The sequence below is a fragment of the Rhamphochromis longiceps genome, linkage group LG23 (assembly GCF_057381845.1).
Source record: "Rhamphochromis longiceps isolate RC_006_pf linkage group LG23, R_longiceps_female_GT1.1, whole genome shotgun sequence".
Classification (NCBI taxonomy): Eukaryota; Metazoa; Chordata; class Actinopteri; order Cichliformes; family Cichlidae; genus Rhamphochromis; species Rhamphochromis longiceps.
In genome coordinates, this window is record NC_140578.1 from 7,295,495 (window position 1) to 7,317,099 (window position 21,605).

At 41.2% G+C, this 21,605-nt stretch overlaps 1 protein-coding gene across 8 annotated transcripts in view; it reads left to right on the plus strand.

Annotated features, from left to right (window-relative positions):
- The window catches only part of dab1a (DAB adaptor protein 1a), an 83,248-nt gene that overhangs the window by 5,801 nt on the left and 55,842 nt on the right, over window positions 1-21,605 (plus strand). The window contains exon 1 of one of the 8 annotated variants that reach the window (XM_085398862.1): window positions 20,823-20,928. The exons of the other annotated variants lie outside the window; for them this stretch is intronic. The gene's annotated coding sequence lies outside the window, so the exon portion shown is untranslated. Of the gene's footprint in view, window positions 1-20,822; window positions 20,929-21,605 lie in introns of those variants that run through there. 8 annotated transcript variants of the gene reach the window in all.

The following is a 21,605-nucleotide window of genomic DNA, read 5'->3' on the forward strand; positions in this document are numbered from 1 at the left end:
ATTAAAGCAGGAAGCTGTGTACCAGTCATGTAAAGGTGCTATATCCTGTCTGACCCTGTCTGAAAGACAAAGTGCTGGTAACCTAATTAAATTCCTCGTAGGACATGTTAGGATTGCTTTGCGTGCTAAACATCTGTTCTAAGTAGATGAAATGGGAGGTAGAGTCTGGCATCTGTGTCTAGGACAGAAGAGTTGTTTCTGGGTTGGAACCATAGCACTGGCTGCTTCCCTGGAGCACCTGGTGCCTGGCTCATATAGTGCTTGCTGGGCTTAGAGGAGAGGTTGGGTGCCCAGATGCTCCTGCGTTCAGCCTGCAGAGCTAAAACTGAAGTATGCTGCCACACTAGCATATACTCATGCGTGCCACACATGCACCTCCTGCTTCAGCTCATGGAGCTCAGCACTTCAGCTTCACAAAAACACATTTGTAAACACTGAATGGAGTCTTATCTAGTTTCATGGATCATGAAATCTGCTCAACCCATAAACCAGGTTCAGTTTCAGTTCAAGTGGAGGCATAAAAATGATCAAAATTGGATTTGGATTTTGCATACAGTATTAATTTCACAGCAGGAAAACTGCTCCAGTGTTTTTTTTTTATGTCTTTTTCTCACTTATGTGTTGTACTTATAGCCAATCTTTTGCAAAAATCGTTTCAGTTTGTAGATACTACTCAATAGGAAAACTCATAAAAAAAATCATGATAACAGACAAAATGTTTATTCATGAAAAAAAATTAACTGAAGCATCAAAGAAAAGAAGCTCAGAGGAGGTTAAGGTGAAGCTTACTAGTGTAAATGATTCTGCAGAGCTGTGAGTGGTCATTTAATTGCATAGCTTTAACGGTTTATCCTCTGTGCTGACTCATCAACAACTTGTACATCTAAGAACAAACAGACTTGTAGAAAATGTGCTATCGGTTACTTTTTCATTTTGTAATGAAAAAAAGTTGTTTGAGGGGTTTGCAATGTTGACCTTGTGTACAAAAATAAAATTAAGTGTTACAACCTTAGGTTAATTGCAAATGTAGAGTGAAAATGTTGCAAATTGCAGTTATGGGATATTTTGCAGGATTTGCCTTTGTGCTCTCAGGTGGTTTCTCTAAATAATAATAATGGATTGCATTTATATAGCGCTTTTCAAGGCACCCAAAGCGCTTTACAATGCCACTATTCATTCACTCTCACATTCATACACTGGTGGAGGCGGCTACAGTTGTAGCCACAGCTGCCCTGGGGCAGACTGACAGAAGCGAGGCTGCCATATCACGCCATCGGTCCCTCTGGCCAACACCAGTAGGCAAGTAGGATAAAGTGTCTTGCCCAAGGACACAACGACCAGGACAGAGAGCCCAGGGATCGAACCGGCGACCTTCCGGTTACAGATGCGATTCCCAACCCCCTGAGCCACGGTCGCCCCGTTAAGCTAGTTCTGCCTCTTTTATGTCAGTTGAACGGAGGGAATGGATGGATGGATGGAAAGGTAGGGAGTGAAATAGGTCAGAATGTGACTTAAATATGTTTGTGTTTAACCCTTTCATGTATGAATTATGACAACCTCAATCTTCATTTTTTTCTTAAATATTTTTATTCATCTCTATGCATGAAAAAAAGATTTTGGAGCTTCATTTTTCAACCATGTATTTTTCAAAGAGTTTTTTACATGTCTACTTAAGTGGACAACACTGGCTGACCAGTGGGTGACAGGGTATGGAGTGACACATCAGTGTCCAATGTAGTGGTTTATGTGCAAGTATACCATCAACACTGACACAAATACAAGAAAACAGCTATCCACTGTAGTGACCACTATGAGTAAAAGGGTTAATAACTGTCTGTAAGATGTAAAATGCTTATTTTTGTAACATTGGCTATATACATTTAACAAAATGTGGCCTATTTTGAGACAGACTGTTAGATTAAGCTAACTGGGAGCCGCACGGGAGAGTGAACTTATAGAAAGATTTTATAATCAGCCGTCTCTTATACTCACTGCCACATTCAGAGCAGATCAGACCATACAGCGGCTGATTTCTATCAGAGGCCTGCTCTTTAACATCTATTAATTAGATCTGATTTAAATGTATGGTTTTTTTCTTTTTTTTAGAAATATTTTTGCCTTGATTCCTGAGCACGCATGCACCAGTTCCAAAACTGAACCCACTAAGCCCCCACTTCACCATAACAAATCCCAATTTAATCCATGCATGCTGCTTTTCTTTTTGCTCATCAACCAGGCACACGCGCATACGCACACACACACGCACAGAGTGGGGGGTGCAACCAGAGTATAACTAAAGAAGTAGGGTAAATTTAAAACAATACTCGTGTCAGTAGAGGGTATATTGTGCCAATAATGATCGCAAAGAATCACTGCATGTTTTATGCTGCTTTTTCTTGTGTTGATCTTTGCATACTACTGTAGTTCATTATAATGACTTGAACTGAAATAGGGCATCATGTGACAGAATCATAGCGTGTGGCTACTCTTAGGCCCTTAAGGTTTGCCATGTCATTAGGATTGTCTTGGTGGCTTCGAGTTTTGGAGATTTGCAGCATGCATATCACTGAGGCTGTAAAAGGCAGTTTATATTTTATTGCAAAAAGAAAGCGGAGCTCGATAATGTAGAAATCTTTTATTTTTTTGAGATATCACACTTGGCACCACCCACGGACGCTAACCCAGTGGTGCTAATTAATCAGTTCTTCTTTGCCGCTCAGTCAGAATTTCTTCAGTTTAAATGTGAATCCAAATAGATAAAATGTTCCAGAAAGATTGGAAAAAAAATTGAGCAGTCATGTAAAAATAGTAAGTGGAAATCTTTATTTTAGACAGATTAAAAACATAGACAAGCAAACATTTCATCTGATCAAACAAATGACGTTTAAAAATAGATATTTTGAATTGATTTGAATTATTTAAGTAACTAAAAATGACATTTCATACATTTGGAAAAATAAGTTCACCTGTGCAGTTTTTGCACCTTCAAATCTAAATCATAAGAATCAGGAATCCGGATCAGAGGTCAAGGATGTGTGGTGTGTGTAGTGTTATTATGCTCAGATCTAAAGATCTCCAACATATTTGGAAGAAACCATTCCCTTGTAAGGACGTTTGGCAGATTTAGTAGTGCAGTTTTGTTGACTGACTGTAAATATTACAGTTGTTGGTATCAAAATACATGGATCTGCAGTAAGGGTGGGTAACCTTACAGTCCTGCCTCATGTAAATAAGACTAAACTTTCGTACTTAACAAACGCTAAGCAAAGGCTTGAGTAGTTGTGACACAATTACATCTGTCCTCTATCCCAAAAGATTTTCATATGATCTTTTTGACAGTTTCTCACCCCTAATTTGCAATTGGATTACATAAAATTTGACCCGCAGGGCTGGCGTGCAATAAAAAAGCCCTTGCTGTTCTAAAAAGAACAGCTTATCGACTGACGTGGAACATTTATGAAAGACCAGGTCTTTGGGAATAACGTACTTTAACCAGATAAATAAAAGATAGATTTGATTTGCCACAATAACAGTAAACAAAAAGAGCTTTTCAGGGGATGATCCTCATCTGTATGAAGATTTAAATTGAACTGGAAGTTGACCTTTTAACAGTATGAAGATCTTAAGTACTGCTGAAACCCAATGTAATAGCTCAAGAAAAAAAGGCACAGATTTGAACCTCATGTACATATTTTGAGGGAGTTTAAAACACACAGTTTATGAAACTGTAGTGTAGAAAGCTAAGAATGTTAAAGACTGGTCAGTGTTTGGCTTCTGAGCCATACTATGTTATTTTATTCAAGTATATCACCTTTGCTTTACACCACTGTATCAAAGCAGATTTAATGTTGACTGGACAGACCAGCAAGCAGCACCCAGACTGTAATCTGTGCACTGTGGGAGAGAAATAAGTAAGAGATGTTTTGTTCCATCTCTGTGAGTGATCACTTTACATGTAAATATATCCCCAATCACAGCACAACTATAAACTTTAACTAGAGCGAACAGTGATATTGTCAGACAGTATTGGCACACACACACACACACACACACAAAAAAAAAATCAGTAAAGTATACTTTTTATAGTTGCAGCATTGTCACTATTATATTATGTTCAGTAGGTATAATTTATAGTTCACAAACAATGCAGTAATGCATGTTTACACCTTAATCTTTATTTGTGTCTTTAAGTACCCCAAAAAGTATCCTGTACATAAGATTTATTACTTTTATTATGATCTATAAAGCTGCTAATTCCCTTGTACGTGGAACATCAGCCCCCTTTCTAATGACTAAACATTATCCCTCCAATACCACAATTTGCACTTTATCCACTTTTAAATGTTGTTTACAGGCATTCGTGTAAGAGGATTTGACCCACAGACACATAAATACACATTAGAGATGAAATGACGCAGTCCTCACTTGACTGCTGAAATTTACAGCTCAAATCAGCTTATAGCCAGTTAGTATGGCTTTGTGCTTTTGAATAAGCTGTGGTTTAGTATTAGTGACTGTGTGCAAATTCATTACAAGCATACAATAAATGAAAACAAAGATGCATTCTTAATTTATGAAAGCTAAAAGAATTTAATTCTCCATAAAGCAGTTTTAAAAAACTGCAAGCCAGGAGACCCTAAAAAAAGTCTGACGGGAGGAGCTTTGATATTATATTAACTTCTTATGGCCAAGCCACTGGCAGTCAGTAAACAGTTGCATTCTTTTCCAACAGAAACAGAGCACTATGGGCACCCCATTTGAGTCTCCCCTCCACCTGTGCAATTTAAGTCCAGTATTTACTGGTCTGCTGAGAAAAACAAGTATTTCCTTGGCTGGGTATTGGCTTTGCTCTCCAGCAATTTGTCCTTTGGCTATTCAATTTCACACTGAACTCAAGGAAAGAACATCTTGTGTGAACTAGTGGGTTGGTAGTGCTTTATATGAACTGGCATAGTTTTTATGTGTGTGACCAGTAAATCAAATCGGTAAAGCAAAAGCTGCTTAAAGGTGTATAGAACTACAGATTTAGGTGTTTACTTTCAGAGGAATTAGTGGGACTGCCAATCTGTTTATCTAACAGATACTCAGCATATCCACTGTCAATTTAAAAAGTGTCTTCGGCAAACGAACCAAGCATTGGACTTGGATGTAAGATCCAGTGAATAAGTATTAGCAGTAAATATGCACCGAAAGTGAATTTAGCAGATTTAGGGATGCTGCAACCGTGTATGTGTGTGTGTGCGTGCCTGTGTCAGGGACCCTCTTTAAGGACGAATGGAGGATTCAATCACCTGCTCACAGGTCATTTGTGCTTCTTGATCGAATTGAACTGAGCATCTATCAGAGAGACACACTTGACTGGACTGGTGGACACATACACACAGACACACCCATATATATATATATATATATATATATATATATATATATATAATGGTGCATTTCATGGCTCCCTTACCCCTAGGCCATGACCCTTCTTTCCATCTATCTCACTCTCCTGCTCATTTTTACACATACTCCCCCCCTGCATCCATTCTCAGTATGAGCATTTAGATAGGAAGCCTTCAATTAGCTGGATATGCTTATAGATAATAACTTCTCTGTCAATAGAAGCTGATGGCTGGTGAGTATGATAAGTAATTTTTGGTAATGAGGATGTTAAAAGACCACCCATTCAGCCTTGAGGTCAAGTTCACAGTGTGTGACTGTGTGTATTTATATGCACACGTGAGCTCATAAAACTCGCACCGTAAAGGTGATGGTTTCAATCACACAACCATGCCAGCCGTGGTGGGACCTGACAGGAATATTTGACAGAGACTCATTTAGAAGTTGTTAATTTGTTCGAGAATGAGTGTGCCACCATATTTGGTGTGTGGTTTTCTGTCATTAACAAAAGCACACATGATTTTTCCTGCACTTGGCAGCTTCACATTGCCCCAGTCTTCTGTGCCAGCTGGTAATAGCACTGGTACTGTAGAATAGATTGTACTTATAAACAGATTTCTTCATTTATCTTTCTTTCTTATACTTTCTTGTGCCATGTTATAAATGTAAGCTGGCAGACCAAGAATGGAAGGGCTATTTTACTGCTTCATACTTCATAAAGCACAACATGGGTTTTAGAGTCGGTGATGAGTCTACAGTCTCATCCTTCTCTTTCCCTTCTCTCTGGAGACTGTGGTCACCTAGAGAAAACAGACGCTTACCTTGGCCTTTGGTGTAAATCGCCCCTCAAATGAGTTCTTACCGTGATCCCCTCACATTGCCTTGGATGACAGCTCTCTTGAGGGAACAATTTAATGATCCCTTGTCTGATGAACACAGGCCAGAGGAATGAATGGAAATGTGTTCTGAAGGGAATATTTGAAACCTGTATTGTCTATCAGGTGGCCTTCCATGAGTGCGGACCTCTTCACCAGAGTGGATTGACCCCTGCAATTTATTACATACACCGCTGACATCTATCACACCTCAGCCCTCAGGGACACTTGTGCAATAATAATATCAGAGCAGCCACATACAACTGGCCATGTGACTTCTTTTCCTGCTGCTGTGGATCCCTGCATGGTATATTAAATGACTGTCTGTGTGGTTTCTCCTTTTGTGATCTTCTGTTCAACATGTTTCATCCTACATCGACTTAAGCTGTTTTCACACGTGTGCGTAATCCGGAACTTTTCTAGGCGTCGCACAACAGTGGTTCAAAAACACAGATCTTCAGAGATGAACAGGTCTGTAATCTGCCCACTCCCTAGTATAAGGTCTGTGTTAGGTCTTGTGCCAGTGTCTAAGAGACAGGTAAAGGTCTGGTACATTCACTCCTAGCAAAGTAGCATCATTTTTTTTCATCCCAACCGGTCACAGCAGATGGCCACCCCTCCCTGAGCCTGTTTCTGCCGGAGGTTTCTTCATGTTAAAGGGAAGTTTTTCCTTCCCACTGTCGCCAAAGTGCTTCAGGGCTCGCAAAATCGCTAGCCCGACGACCCGGAGCTAGCAATATCTCCGGTCGGGCGACCAAAATCTATCTCAGCCCCGCCCGTCGGGCTATATAATAACCCAACAGGTTAGTGATTCGATCCCTGGGTCCTCCAGTTTGCATCCCAAGTATCCTTGGGTAACATACTAACCCCAAATTGCTCTCTGATGCGTCCATCGGAGTATGAATGTGTATGAATGGTAGTTAAGAAGCACTAAGAACTTTAGAAAACAGTGCTTGTGTGATTGGGTGAATGTGGCATGTTGTATAGAGCACTTTGAGTACTCCGGGAGAGTAGAAAAGCTCTATATAAGAATCAGTCCATTATTTTAGGGTCTACCTTACAATATAAAGCACCTTGGGGCGACTGTTGTTGTGATTTGGCGCTGTATAAAATTGAAGTGAATGTGTCCTTCCATTTTGACGGTTACTCGGAGAACTCAGTCACATAAACAATATATCCCATAATTCTCCAAAGTTCATATGAGAATAAATCTTAGGTGTAGAGCTGATCGTGTGCTCTGGTTCTCTGGTGCTCCAATAGAATTTCGGGACGTAAGGCTAAGAGTATGATCCAGTATCCATAACCCCATCAATATCCTGAAGGACTCCTTCCTGATCCTTCACCTTCTCTCTAATCACAGCTGCTTTTACCCAATTTTTCCAACTTAATGTGTATGCTGCTTCTTAAAACCTTCCACCAGATCATCTAACACAGTGATATTTTAATATGTTGATTTCATGCATGAATAGCCCAAAGCCTGTTTTTCATAAAAGGCATACAGTAATCTGTAACACCTTCAGCTTGGATTAAGTCTTAAATACTATCACATTATTTTAAAGGCTGTGGTAACACAGGGCTAATGAACCAAGAAGTAACTAGGATGACCCAGTTTTAAGTTCTGGGGAGCTTCTTATATCACGTGTAAAAATGTTCTCACAGACACAATCATTTTTAAAAAATGATCATTCACTGTTGCCATAGTTATTTGTCATTTGATTATGATACAAATTACAAAAGAGTTCACATGTGTTGCAAATAGGAACTGAATCAGAGCCACACTTATTGAGCGCTGCTGGACTGTATAGGCAGCTAATAAATTATGGAAGTGATGAGAACATTTATTAGAGAACCCTTGAGCTCACCGTGGGCATTAATTAAAGCTTCCGCTGCAAACTAAGTTTATATTACATCACTCCAGCAGCCTAAAAGAAAAGTGAAAGCACTTCTTCTTTTTTTATTTTTTGGGGGGGGGGTTTGAAACAGCTGAAGTTCAGCAAATTACTGAGCTAAACACTAAAGCGATTTGAGTACAATGTTGCAGTGAAGAAGCACAAACGGTAACAAAACAACTTCGGTGTTGGATAACCTCACAGTCAGAGCCATCCTTCGTTATCACTTCTGCTTTTATGCCACCAAGATAGAAATAGTTGAAACATTTATTTCAACCCTTCAGAAATCAGTGGGTGATATCACGGTAGCTGATGTAAATATATAAAGCCAATGTAAAAGTGAAATTTACTGGCCACATGAAGTTGGCTCCAAAACTGAGTCAGTTCCTGTAGAGTATCATTTTACATTATTCACACTCTCATTACACATACATATAGGATCTTGGGGGTGGGCACAATCACGGAGTCCAAATCTCCATCAGGGTGTATACCTCACCCCTGACGTCGTTGCCCACCTCTCAATTTTAAATACACTTAGTCATTGAGGGCTAGCAGGAGGGACTATGCGCTTACCTGCTGCTCCTTGGCAGGTAGCTCCATGCCCTCCTGGGTTTTAATTGCACCTTAGAACACATATGCATCAACACTACAATGAGCGGGTGGAGGGAGGTTTGGAGTCTTCTCCCACCCCCATTCTCTGCGGCCTGCTGGAGCGGGAGGGCTAGTAGGAGGAGTTGGCCGTCCGACTGCGGTCTGGGGTGTGGGGCCTCCCTGCTGCTGCGGAGTCGGGGTGGTCTGCCTCTCCCCACCGCAGGGAAAAGGGTAACACCACCTGGGTCTGGGTGCAATTCCCCCCTCCAGGGGCAAGGGTACCTAGACCCGGTTTGTAGAGTACGCTTGGGGAGTGTGATTGTGTGTACAGCGTCTCTTTATGTCTGTCTCCACGTTGGTTGAGTGTGGAGTGAGTGCATATGAGAGCATGAGGGTGGGAATGGATGTTTGTGTCTGTGTGTGCCTGTATGTCTGTGTCTATATGTCAGGTTGGGTATCAGACGCCACCTCTCTGGGGACACCTCAGGCCCTCCAAGGTTTGGAGGCCTATCTCCACCCACCACCACTTCCCCTGCCGGTGGCGGACTCCCTCAGGTGTCGGTGTGTTGGTGGTTCTTTGTGTCTGGGGGTGGGCGTCCGGGTACACACCGGCTCACTCCTTGGCGGCCGCTTGTCGAGGCCTGGGGCCTGGGGCTCGCTCGGGCCCCTTTGGAGGTGGGGTGCCCCCGGCCTCTCGGCCTGGGGCTCGGTCACTCAGGCACAGCTGGGGGCCGGCGGAGCTCACGGGCGCGTCACTGCAACTCCCCCTGACTTCTGCTCCGCGGCTGCTGGGCGAGCCCTCATCTGGGACTCTCCTCAGCTCTTACTGGAACAGTGGCGCGGCTGCCCCTCTGTTGGTCTTCCATGGTCTCTTGTGTTCTGGGGGCCTCTGGATGTCTGGAGTTTTGATCTCCTCCATACCCGCTTCACACCCTGGAGGACGGGGCTGTGGCCCCCCCACACTCCCTAGCAGATCATTACATGGAGAAACCTTTGGAATGCAAGCATGCTGATCCACACAGGTATGCACACATGGGTATTCACAGACGCGGACTAAAGCTTTCTTGGCTGCTGCCTCAAAGCACACTGTGCGCTGTCTATCTTGCGTGCTGCACAATATCGTTTATTATTTAGTAAATATTGATATCTATGACTAGCTAGTTTATTGTGATGGTGCTTTGTTTTCTCTATTATTATGTTACTCTTTGTTGTTTGCTGTCTCCTCTGTTTGTTTTTTTTGTTTGTTTTTTTTTTTTTGTCCATACAGGTGACCCAGGAGTTCTTTTTTTTTTTCTCTCTCTTCCCCCCCCTTCTCACCGTCTCTTCTCCCCTTTGGTTTTCTTTCTTTCTCTCCCCCTCTTTCTCTCATTCATTCCCCCTGTCCTATTTATTAAAAAAAAAAAAAAAAAAAAAAAAAAAAAAAGACAAAGGATGAACTGAAGCTCTGCCATCACGTAATGTCGCATACTGCTGTTTCTGATGTCATTTAAAGAAAAAAAAAAAAAAAAAAAAAAAAAGAGTATCATTTTAAAGTACCAAACTTTAAAGGATAGATGGACATTATTACAGATTGGTTAAAGTATGATTTCATTTCTACAGCTGTATTCCACACTTGTGAAAACAAATTCTTATAAAAACTACACTGTTTACACGGTATTGTTTAAGACAGTCCCGATCAAAAGTTTAAGAACACTTAAAAAAAGGCAAAATACATTAATTTTGCATGGTTGGATCTTAACAAGGTTCCAAGTAGAGCTTCAACATGCAACAAAAAGAAATGGGAGTGAGACGAAACATTTTTTTAAGCATTGAGCATGCAATTTATTGAAAACAACGCTTAAACTGAAACAGGCTGTTTTACAGCTGATCAAAAGTTTAAGACCACATGTCCAAAAAAAACCCCATAACCCCACCAACACAGAAATCAAAGTTCCAGACATGAACTCAGTAATGAGTAGCTCCACCTTTATTGTTGATCACTTCAATAATCTGTTGCGCCATGCTTGATGTAAGCATTTCCACGGGGTGAGTAGGAACATTTCTCCAAGTGGTGAAGACGGCACAAAGGACATCTACTCTCTGGAACTGTTGTCCATTTTTGTAAACTTCCCTTGCCATCCATCCCCAAAGGTTCTCAAGTGGATTTAGATCACCAATCGTTACCACACAGACGAGGGCCCTCAGTCATGAGGGATGCTCTCTGCAACCTCTGGACATAGCCAGCAGCTGTTTGATGCCTCCGCACTTCTTGAAGCTCCATTGTTCCACTGAAGGAAAAAGCACCCCAGACCATTATGTCTGGGGACCACTGTGGCGCATAGAAAACATCTCAGGTGGGATTTCCTTGTCATTTCAGTAACGTTGGAAACCATCAGGTTCATCAATGTTAAATTCTTTTCTCATCAGAGAATAAAACTTTGCAAAAGAGCACCAAACATGGGACATTGAAAGCTGGAAGAAAGTTCAAACCGTCAGTTCTGTGGTGTTCAAAGGGACGAGGGCTTTGAAGAGTTTTTTTTTAATTTTTTAATTTTAATTTTAATTTTTTTTTGAAGCCCTTCAGTCTCAGATGGCGTCTGATGGTTATGGGGCTACAGTCAGCCTTAATTTGGGTCGAGGATCGTCCAGTGTCTTGACAGACAGCTAATTGGATCCTCCGGCTCAGTGCTGGTGAAATTTTTTTGGGTCCTCCACTTGACTTCTTTGTTCCAAAACACTTAGGATCATTTAAGAAATTCCAAATAACTGTCTTACTGTAGACACCCTGCTTATTCAGTTCAACAACCCAACCACATTTAGAATGGGAAAGCTTTTTTACCTATGCCATCAAAACATCATGACAGTATGACTATCTGACAGGAAATGACAATGAGTCCACATTTTTGCACAGATTTGGCCTTTTAAAGGCATGTGGTCCTAAACTTTTGATCGGCTGTAAAACGGTCTGTTTCAGTTTAAGTGTTATTTTCAATAAACTGCAAGCTCAAAAAAATGTTTTGTCTCACTCCCAGTTCTTCTTGTTGCATGTTGAAGCTCTACTTGGAACCTTGTGAAGATCCAACCATTCAAAATATGATTTTTTTTTGCCATTTTTCAAGTGGTGATCTGGACTATATAAATGGATGATTTCTTTATGGACGATTAAGACTGTGGCAATTATTGAAACACCTCATACTGAAACAGCCACACCTCATCGGATGGCTTAAGCATTGACGTGTTTGTCGTTAAGTTTGTGGAGCCATTCTCAAGTGTGCTTTGTGACTGGGGCAGGAAGATTCCCAAGGGTGTTGCTGTAAATTAAGACAACAGCAGAATAGGGAGGGAAGGAAGAAACGAGGAACAATTCCAGGTGTTGCAGAGCATTTAATCACTCACCTGTGTGACTAATGAGACCACACCACACAAACACACCCATATGTGCTCACATGTACATGCACACCCACAGACTGGTGGGACTAATTACCCAAACTCTACTACGGTGAACACACTGCCACAGCACAACTGGTAAGCCTCATTGAAATGCGTATGCAAATACACAACAGCTTGCCGTTGCTTCTTTAACTCATTATGCACTCGTCTCCTACTCTTCTCTTTACTCTGTCGCCATCCGAAGGAGTCACGGGAGGAGGATTAGTGAAAAGAGAGCAGAGCATTACCTAGTAGGTCAGATAGAAGCAGCTATTCTCCATGCAGGCTGTGGCTGCAGGCAGTGCTACAGGTAACAAACACATCAGTCACATACACAGCACACCTGTTACTGTACAGATGGCAAGCCCTGGGAGAGAGGCAGGCAGAGCAATGAAGAAAGATGAGCAATCAGACACACAGGGAAACACAGAGGAGAAGACAAAGAAGAGGGAGGAATGATATTTTTCATGGGTAGATTGTTAAAGCAGATCGAGGACAGGGAGATTTAGGGGGTGTTGCCGGGTCAGGGGAGCTGTACCTGTTTGTGTACAGCTGCGATAACGGGAATAGGGCTGAGGGAAAGATGGAGGACATAAGAGGAAGGAGCGAAAAAAAGGAGGGATTTCCTCACCTGTGCTTTCTGCCTGGAGCAGATAGTACTGTGTAATCTAGTGAGCCTCTCTCTATGCTCTCTGTATATCATTATACATACTCACATCTGCATCTTTTTTATCTCTTTTTCTCGTCCAGCTTCACATAAGAAATAATCCTCATCATTACCCATATCCTTATCAAAGACACCGTAACATTCTGAAAAGCTGCCTCTGCTCTTGAGATCTGAAATGATCATTTTGTCCTCTGTAATCATTGAATAAAAAGGTTTTAGTGTATGTCTGCGAGTATATGAATGTGTGTGTGTGTGTGTGTGTCTGTAAAATATAAATGTGTGTGGAGATGTGGCTGTGCCCCAAGCTACATATCTTAATCTCCTATCTATTAGTATATTCAGAATTCTCCTTTAGCTGGTGGAGGCATCTGATAGGCTAATTTAAAACCCCCGCTGGCCTTCATCCTGCTCCTGGAAGTGAAGAGGACAACGTGTCTTGGGAGTGAGATGAGAAGGAAGAAAGAAATACTCCAGCCTTTTTCCTCACAGCCTCTCTCATGACTAATCTAGCTGAATTCTGAGTGAGGTAGTCGAGGTGGTTTGGAAAATACAAATTTTCAATCAAAATTGACCTAAAAAATATACTGTTATGATGCTATGGAGGGGATTTCCATGCACAATAGATGCATGTATTTATTTAAATACTGTAAAACCAAATTTTTAGTATTATGATGCTTATATAACTTTAAATATTTAAACATTTGTGATGATTTGAGAGACCTTTTTAAGAATGTAGTAGAATTAAACAAAAAAAAAGCCTTTTAACTGATCAAATAATCACATTTGTATTCCAGCAAGTCAAAGAAATCCTTGAGTGGTTATCTTTTTGTTCTTTCAAATGCACTACTCCAACATTAATTTCTTGTTCAGTAGCTCTGCTGTTGTAAGACTTAAATGTGACATTTTGAGACATTTATGAATGTAGGTGTTCTTTCCTGTTTAACCACATAAATTCAGTGAGACATTAAAAAAGTCCAATCTAGCACTGGTAGTATTTTCAGGGTGCAAAAATCCTAAAAATAAGAATATTTCTTCTTCACGTTTCCATTCAAATTTTATTCTCTCTTAATAGAAGCAAATGCTACAATTAATTTTATGTGTCTTATTCCTGAAGCAGAATCTACTGGCTGTGATATTAATCCACACAGATGCAATGGAGCTCATGCAGGGCACACAGTCAGCCTCAGCTTTTCTGTGAGTTTGGCAGCGGGCAGTGTTGTGTATACACTGTGTGTGTTTGTGTTTTAGTGTGTGTTTCAGAGAGAAAGAGAGCAAGGAGGAGGAAAGGGAGAATCAGATTGCCTATTCCAGTCACACAGATTATCTTCCACTTCTCAGCCTGTGACAGCACATTTCCTTCCCTCTTCATGCTGGTTGCCTCTTCTCTACCAGCACTCTCTCTCTCCTCTCCCTCCTCCTCCTCTTCAGCCTTCCCTCTCAAATGCAAATGTAAATTAAAATTCGCTTTATTTGCGTGACAATGATCTTTATGTAACCCAACTGACATAAAAATAATAATATTAGAATTCTTGTTGTTCCTTTACCTTTTGCATCACCATTTTTACTCTCCTCTTCTTTTCTCCCTGCCCCCCCTTTTGCTTTCCTTCCACCTCTTCCCTCTGTGCTGGTGTATGTTTTGGTATCATTAGCAGCATCACCATGATGGATGACACTAAGAGGCTGAGGCCCAGTGGGGTGGAGCTCTGTTTAAGCACACAATCATTACCTGTGCCACATACACATAAGCCATTTTCACACGTGCACTTGCAGACCTGAACTTTTCTAGATGTTTACCAAGACGTGACAGAGAAACGTGTGAGAATGCAAACGCCCGATGCATTTGGATCGGACATCAGTCGTCTCTTAGCCTGTCAGCTATATTGGTATAAAGCCTGTGTGATATCAGATTATGCCCAGTTCTACCAGTATGAGAACAACTGTGAAATCACTCGGTGGGTGTCGTGTGTACTGCTTCCTCTATTCTCTTCTACCTGCTACCCTGGTAGCACCATCATCTAAACTGAATGGAGTCTTGTAGATAGTGAGAATTCATCGGAAGTAGTCCGTCTCTTGTTGTGTGCTTCAAGTGAAAAAGGACATCAAAGTGTTTGTGTGAAAATGGTTGCACATACAGAAGCACGCATGGATGTTTCGCACCGATACTGTCTGTGTGTGTAGCTGAACATCTGTCTTTAACTATTGCACGGCTTCTTTTGCATGACTTTTACATGAATGTTAACATCCCTTCCTTCTTTCTTCTGTTTTCGGTCTCATATACACATATACAAACACTCACTCTCAGAAACACACACAGCATTTTCTGAGTTTTAAGAGCTTTGTATCGACTCCGAGCCCCGTGGGGAAGTGAATGCCAATAGCCCCTCCGCTCTGTGAGTGTTCAGACAGCCCAGCAGTCCAATAGACCACGGGGTGCTAAAAGGGGCTATTTCAAGAGCTGGCAGAAAGTTTTCACCTCCAGGAAACTTTCACAGAGATTTTTGCACGTTGTCATAGTTGTGTACTTGTGTGTGTGTTTGGCTGGAAATGGTTGCCCACAAGTTCAAAAGAGTTGGGAATTCAAAGAAGGAAATTATGCAAATTGTGTCCTGACTATGACAATCCTGCTGTGATTCACTTTCAGGCTGATGACATCAGTGGATGCTGTATTCTTTATCTGGGCTTGGTGTGCCATGTGCATGTCTGTCTTTGTGAAAGAAAGATGGATGGATCTCCAGAAAGTACATAACAACTGTAAGATATGAAAGTATTAAATAGCCAACCTGCTGTGCTAGATTTGGAGCTGTTACTCCCATGTGAAGTGGGTGGGAGCGGATCATGTTGTCAGAGTCCATAAAAAACAACAAGGCCTTATCAAACACGGACGCTCGGTTAAGATTGATTTTGTTTGGCTGTCTGTATTAACTGGAAGGGCAGGCGACTGTGACAGTGTGCGTGGGCGATTAGACACACGGGCAGGAGGCAGGAGCTGTAACTGACTGATGGCCATTAGCGGTACAAGGTAGCACAGGGGAGTGCTAGGTGGGAGATGCGTTTCTACCCCCTTGGGAATTTCTTCCTGGGGTTCAACCTAGGCATTCCCTCAGCGCACTAACTGGCCTCAGAGACCAGAGGTGGAGAATCTGTTCCTGCTGCTCTGCTCTGACAGATTGACTGACATAGACATTCGTAAAATTCTCCAGATGTGTGTCTTGGTACGAATTGCAGGCAGTGAGCTGTTGAGTTAAGGCTCGCCAGCGGCTTGCAGTTGAAGAAGTTTTGGGATGTCACTTTTGAAGGTCTAGCCTGAAGCATTCTTAGCTTCTTTTAGTCTCTACTTTCTCTGCTCTGCAAACATCTAGTTCTTTCCCTTCTCTGTATCCTGTCTTTCCTTTCTGACTCAAAAGCAAGTAGAGAGATTAGGCAGAACTTTGGGATTTTACACCTACAAGAACTAAAACATCCTCGTGAGATGCTACAAAGAGTACCACTACTGGGCATATGAAAATACTGTAATGATCCACATTAATTATGACCATGCCCGATGTGTTTTTGGTTCTTTGCAGTCCATCGCAGTAGCTCCAGCTTCCTGTTGGGTTATTAAAAAACAATCGATACTTGGATACTTACTAGCAGATTAGTTACTCCTTTAAGTTGCATATTGTAGCATCATGGATCAGACCAGTGCCAACCAGGAGCACTGTTCAAAATGTATCAAAATTACTTCTTTACATGTGCTAATTTCTCAAGCATCTAACACTATAATAGCAATCATTTACTTACTGTTTAATCTGTCAGGAGTCTGTGTGTTGTTGATGTTATTGAAAACCTGTAAAGTGGCTATGGATGCATAAATCAAACTTGAAAATCTCTTACTGTACTTCAGTCAACTCGATTGAAATACCTAGAGAGATGAGCAGCATGTAGCAGGGGTAAGCTAGGTTAATGTTAAATCAACCAGCTGGCAGGTGCCTCTGAACAGAGTATGCAAAATGTCTGCAATTTCCATAGTTTGAACAAGAAAAAAATGACATCAAATCAAATGGCTACACAACTTTATGGCTTCAGTGGAGGATATAAATTAGATCTGACTAGATTTGTTGGCCATATCTAACAATTACAGTCAGAACCATTTTTAATCTATTAATGGTGATGAAGTGCTCAAGTTGTATTCTCCTCATGGCTTCACATCAAATAGTTTTAACTGTTAATATAAAATATGCATACGGTATCTGCAAGATGGGATCGTGCTTTGTTTATCATAGTTAATGTCAGTACAGCTGCTGGAGACAGCTGTTCAGATCCAACAGATGTCCACAAATAATATCGCACAACCTTTGTCAGTCAGTTTTTTCCAGTATTCCATTGAAATGTATTCATAGACAAAGCGGGCCAATGTCTCTGGTAGTTCATCACATTATTGTGCTGGTAATGGTAAGTGTTGGAAATGGGTGAAATTAAGGCAAAGTTGATGTGAACATTTGCAACATAAGCTCTCAGTTTTCTGACAGGATTGTTACAGTTTACACATCAGCAGGTATCCACTGGTCTAACTGGTCCGACTGACTCTGCGCGGGCATCTGCAAAATAATCCCCCATAGACATCTGCAACTTATATATTCAGCTGTGGCTTCTATTAGCATTATAGATGTTTTCCTTCAAATAGCTCAACTGGAGTGCAGTCAGATAAGTTTTTTCTTTTCATGTCAGAGTAAGAGTCTCCAGCTACTGGCACTTGCTGGTACTACAGCAGATTTTTAGTAGCTAATACATTATAACTAATATATTGAATCAATTACAGTACTAAGACCAATTTATTGATTATATCTAAAGAGATAATTGTCATTATAATAAAACTTGTATATAAGCAGTGGGAGAGGTTTCATCCTATTTTTTTATTGTGTAATATTTGTAGGAGAAAATGTCCACATACACAATAAAGCAACAGTAATCCCATGTCTGTATTCCCCTTTACATCCATCAATCTCTCTCTCAATGTCTGCCTTTAGAGGCACAGTTTGACAAGCCTGTGGTATGTCCGTGTGTGTGTGTGTGTGTGTGTGTGTGTGTGTGTGTGTGTGTGTGTGTGTGTGCGCACATGTGTTTGTGCAACAGCACCGTGCGACACCATGATTAAGTGTTTTGAATAATTGATGATTGCATCCCTCATTAAGTCTTACTCTTGTGCTCCAGCAGGCTCTGGCTCTATTTTTATGCACCAGAATCCTCCTCTCTTCTCTTCCACTCCACATATGTAGCAAATCCATCACTCACTTTAGGCTCTGCTGATGGGCGTCCAGAGGGGCTGTAAGGGATCTAAATCATATTGAGTAGACACTTTTACCAGGCCAGCACCAGAATGCAGTGATGATGGTTTTGTAGAAAAAAAGAGTGACCTCTGGCTTTAGAGCTGCTGGGGATATTCTGACTGCAACGGGCCAAACTCTAAATTATGCCAGTATTTAGCCAAGCATGGTTCATTTCTCTACCTCCATTGCAAAACCTCCTATGCACTTCTTTATTGTGCCTTCTGTCATTCCGTGTACACAATTTATTTATTCATTCACCCACCACTGATGCATAAAATTAAATAGGTAAAGACCCCATGAAAATGAATAAAAGTTATATATTTTTTTGTATCTGAGGGGTCAGGGAAATGGTAGTCACGGGGTATGGTGTATGTTTGCACTGTGCTCCGTCATTCGTGAAAATCCATTTCCATATTGCTGACAATTGCCTGTTTCTTTTCACTACAAGCAACCATAAATCACTGAATCATTCCTGTGAGGGATGAAGCTACAATTCCACTTCCACATGTTGCTTAGTGTTGGGAATGGGAAATAACATCCAGCAGGTCTGCCTGTGTGAAGGCCATCTGAAGTCATACCGCTTCAGAGACAAATAGGAGAAAGGCCACAGCACAACCAAATAAAAGGATGCATTACTAAACGATGTCACACCGTAAATCCAACCTTACACATCAGCAAATAGTTTGGGCATGTGTAAATAGAGAAGCTGAGAATGATGTGGGTTGCTGTAGTAGAACAAGGGAGTAGAGATGAAGGAGGCAGTGAGAGGATCAGTCAGTCAGACATGCAGACACAGAGGTGGAATCAGAGTGCAGGTTTGGTGATAAAGGCATATCCACAGTCTGTCGGAAAAGCTGCTGGTTCCTCTTTGCATGAAAAAGACAGTCTTACACACATTGCTTAGCAGGACCAATTTAAAATGTAGCACATTAACAAGTCAGAGGAGACACTCACACTCACATACACAGGGGAGGTGCAAGGAGAACGGGATTCGTTTTCATCTATTTCCCCTTAAAACATGAGAAAGGAGGAAATCCCAAAAGAAAGCACAACCCTTTGATATCTACAGCCCTGTGTCTGTAAATAGGTTAGGTTAAGATGATGTGCGCGTTTGTATCCGTATGTGTATATTTTGTGTTAAATTGTGATATGCACGTGCAAGTGAGCCTGTCATCTTGTGGGGTATTCTATTTTTGGCAAGAGGTTGTGGGTGGGAAAGTGTGTGTGTGTGATTGTGTGCATGTGTGTATGTTTACCTTTTCCTGATGAGACCCCCACTGAATGTTCCTTCTAGTCATTCATGCAGGCAGGGAGCCATGTGGAGCACCTAGAGCAGCTCAGAACCCGTGTCTCTTGCAATGTGTTGTTGTGCTGAATGGTGGCCTGGCTGACTGCCTGCTGAACTAGAGGCACACTTGTTCTTATAGAACTCCAGGCTGGTGTTTCAGCCACTAGACAGCTGCAGTAACAATTTTGAGGCCTTCTTTTTTGTCATGTAACCGCTGTTGGAATTGCAATTTTTCTTTTTCTTCCCCCAGCCCCAAAAGGAATTCTCAGAAATTCAGCTAGGCTAATGTGCAGCGTGGGTGGACTGGCTATTTAGATCAATGTCAAAAATGCCCTTTTACCACGCAGCTGCTATATAATACTTTAGCTTCATTATGACGTGGTGAGCAGTGATCACATGCATTTTGACAGTTGCTTCTCAGCGTGTGATAACTGCGTTGACCCATGATACCAGGGATGGATAATGCTAACAAATGCAATATGTGGCTGCACAAGTAGCTAGAGTGAGCTTTAATTTTTAAAAAGCAATTAAAAATCGACATCTTTTGATGATATTGGGGTAATTTTGGATCAAGGCTGTCGCTCAAGAGTATTTCCATCATATTTATGAATTTCTGGTTGGCCTATAAAATGTCAGAAAATATTGAATATCCTCACCATATTTTCAATAGTTCAAAGTATCAAGGTGGTGATGTTGCCAAACCAACAGTCCAAAATATTTTTGGTTTCTATTACATGAGACAAAAAGGGAACATTTTCCTGATGTGAAAATCCATCACTAGATAATGCTATAAAAACTAAGTACAAAAACGGCTAATGCTGTTACTGATTAATCAGCTAAAGGTTACAGTCTTGTTTTAGATCAATAAAAATGTCATCATGCTGATAAAACATCCTAGTGCCAAAGTTGCTTCATGATAAGAATTTGATCATTGAGGAGTTCACAGATGATTTCACGGTGCAGTATGCCTCTGCAACTATCCCTGCAACCACTTCACTGGCATTACTTCTGCATTGCCAGATGAACTTTTACATGTCCAAAGCATTTAATGATTTATTGATTATTATCTATGAAGTTACCCTGATACAAAATTTATCAGGAAATTGCATTTCTTTTCATCATTGCTTTATATCTGTCTGCACAAATCCCTCATCAAAAAGGAGATTAGATTGTGGAAAGTACACTTCTTTTATTGTTATATGCTGGACAAAGTGCAGTGATATGCAGCATCTTTGCATAGCATTGGACTTTAGTCCAGACCTCATGTTTTTTGCTCTTTTTTTTAATCCCACACTCTCCCAGTCTTTTTACAGAAGTGCAAACAACCTTTTATATCATACACCAATAGGCATGCCTTCTCTTCTAACCTCTATTAGTTGATCTTTTACCCTTCCTTCTCTTCATTTCCTTCATTTCTGCTCCACTGTTTTGTTCCTCGCCTCGTCTTCCTGAGCTTTTTGGACTACCGAAGTTGAGTGGACACTATATATTTTTATCTGCTAAGGCTCATGAACTGGTAGGTTTTATATCTTTAAGTTTTATACTTTTTCTGGACAGAACAGAAATTTATTGACATTTATTTCTCTCCTCGGCTTGATGGTGTGCTCTGTCAGTTGACATTTAAAAGGTGTATGTAGCCGTTTGGGTCTTTAAAACTACATGTGATTTTGTTTGTTTTATATGGTTAAAACGAACACCGTTCATTCACTGTAAAAACATCTGAAACCTAGCAGAATGTAACTTGGTTGACCTTTAGTACCAACATTGTTATTCATCAACGAATACACCTCAGAGGAGAAGCGTGCTGCTGATAAGGACTCGGTGCAATGGTGTCAGGATACAAAGGTAGCACTGATAAAGTGTGAGTGTGCGCGTAGGCTGGACAGAGCACAAGTATTGAGAACAGTGTGTGCGAGTAGTGTAGAGGGGGTCTTTATGATTATTCATTATTGAGATGGCAGGAGAGCCGAATGAGTGGAGCCAGCAATCTAACTCTGAGCCTGATGGACGGAACACAATTACCCTGTAAGAGTGAGAGGTGGGAGAAAGGCGAGGTGGATAGAGAGAGCACGCCCTTTCTCTCTCTCTTCCTTTCTTTTTTTTCTTTCCACTAACTTGGCATACTTTCCTGTAGCTGCAGATGATTTCTGGGCATTAAGCTCCTGTTGGCAGCATCCTGTTTATGAAGTCATA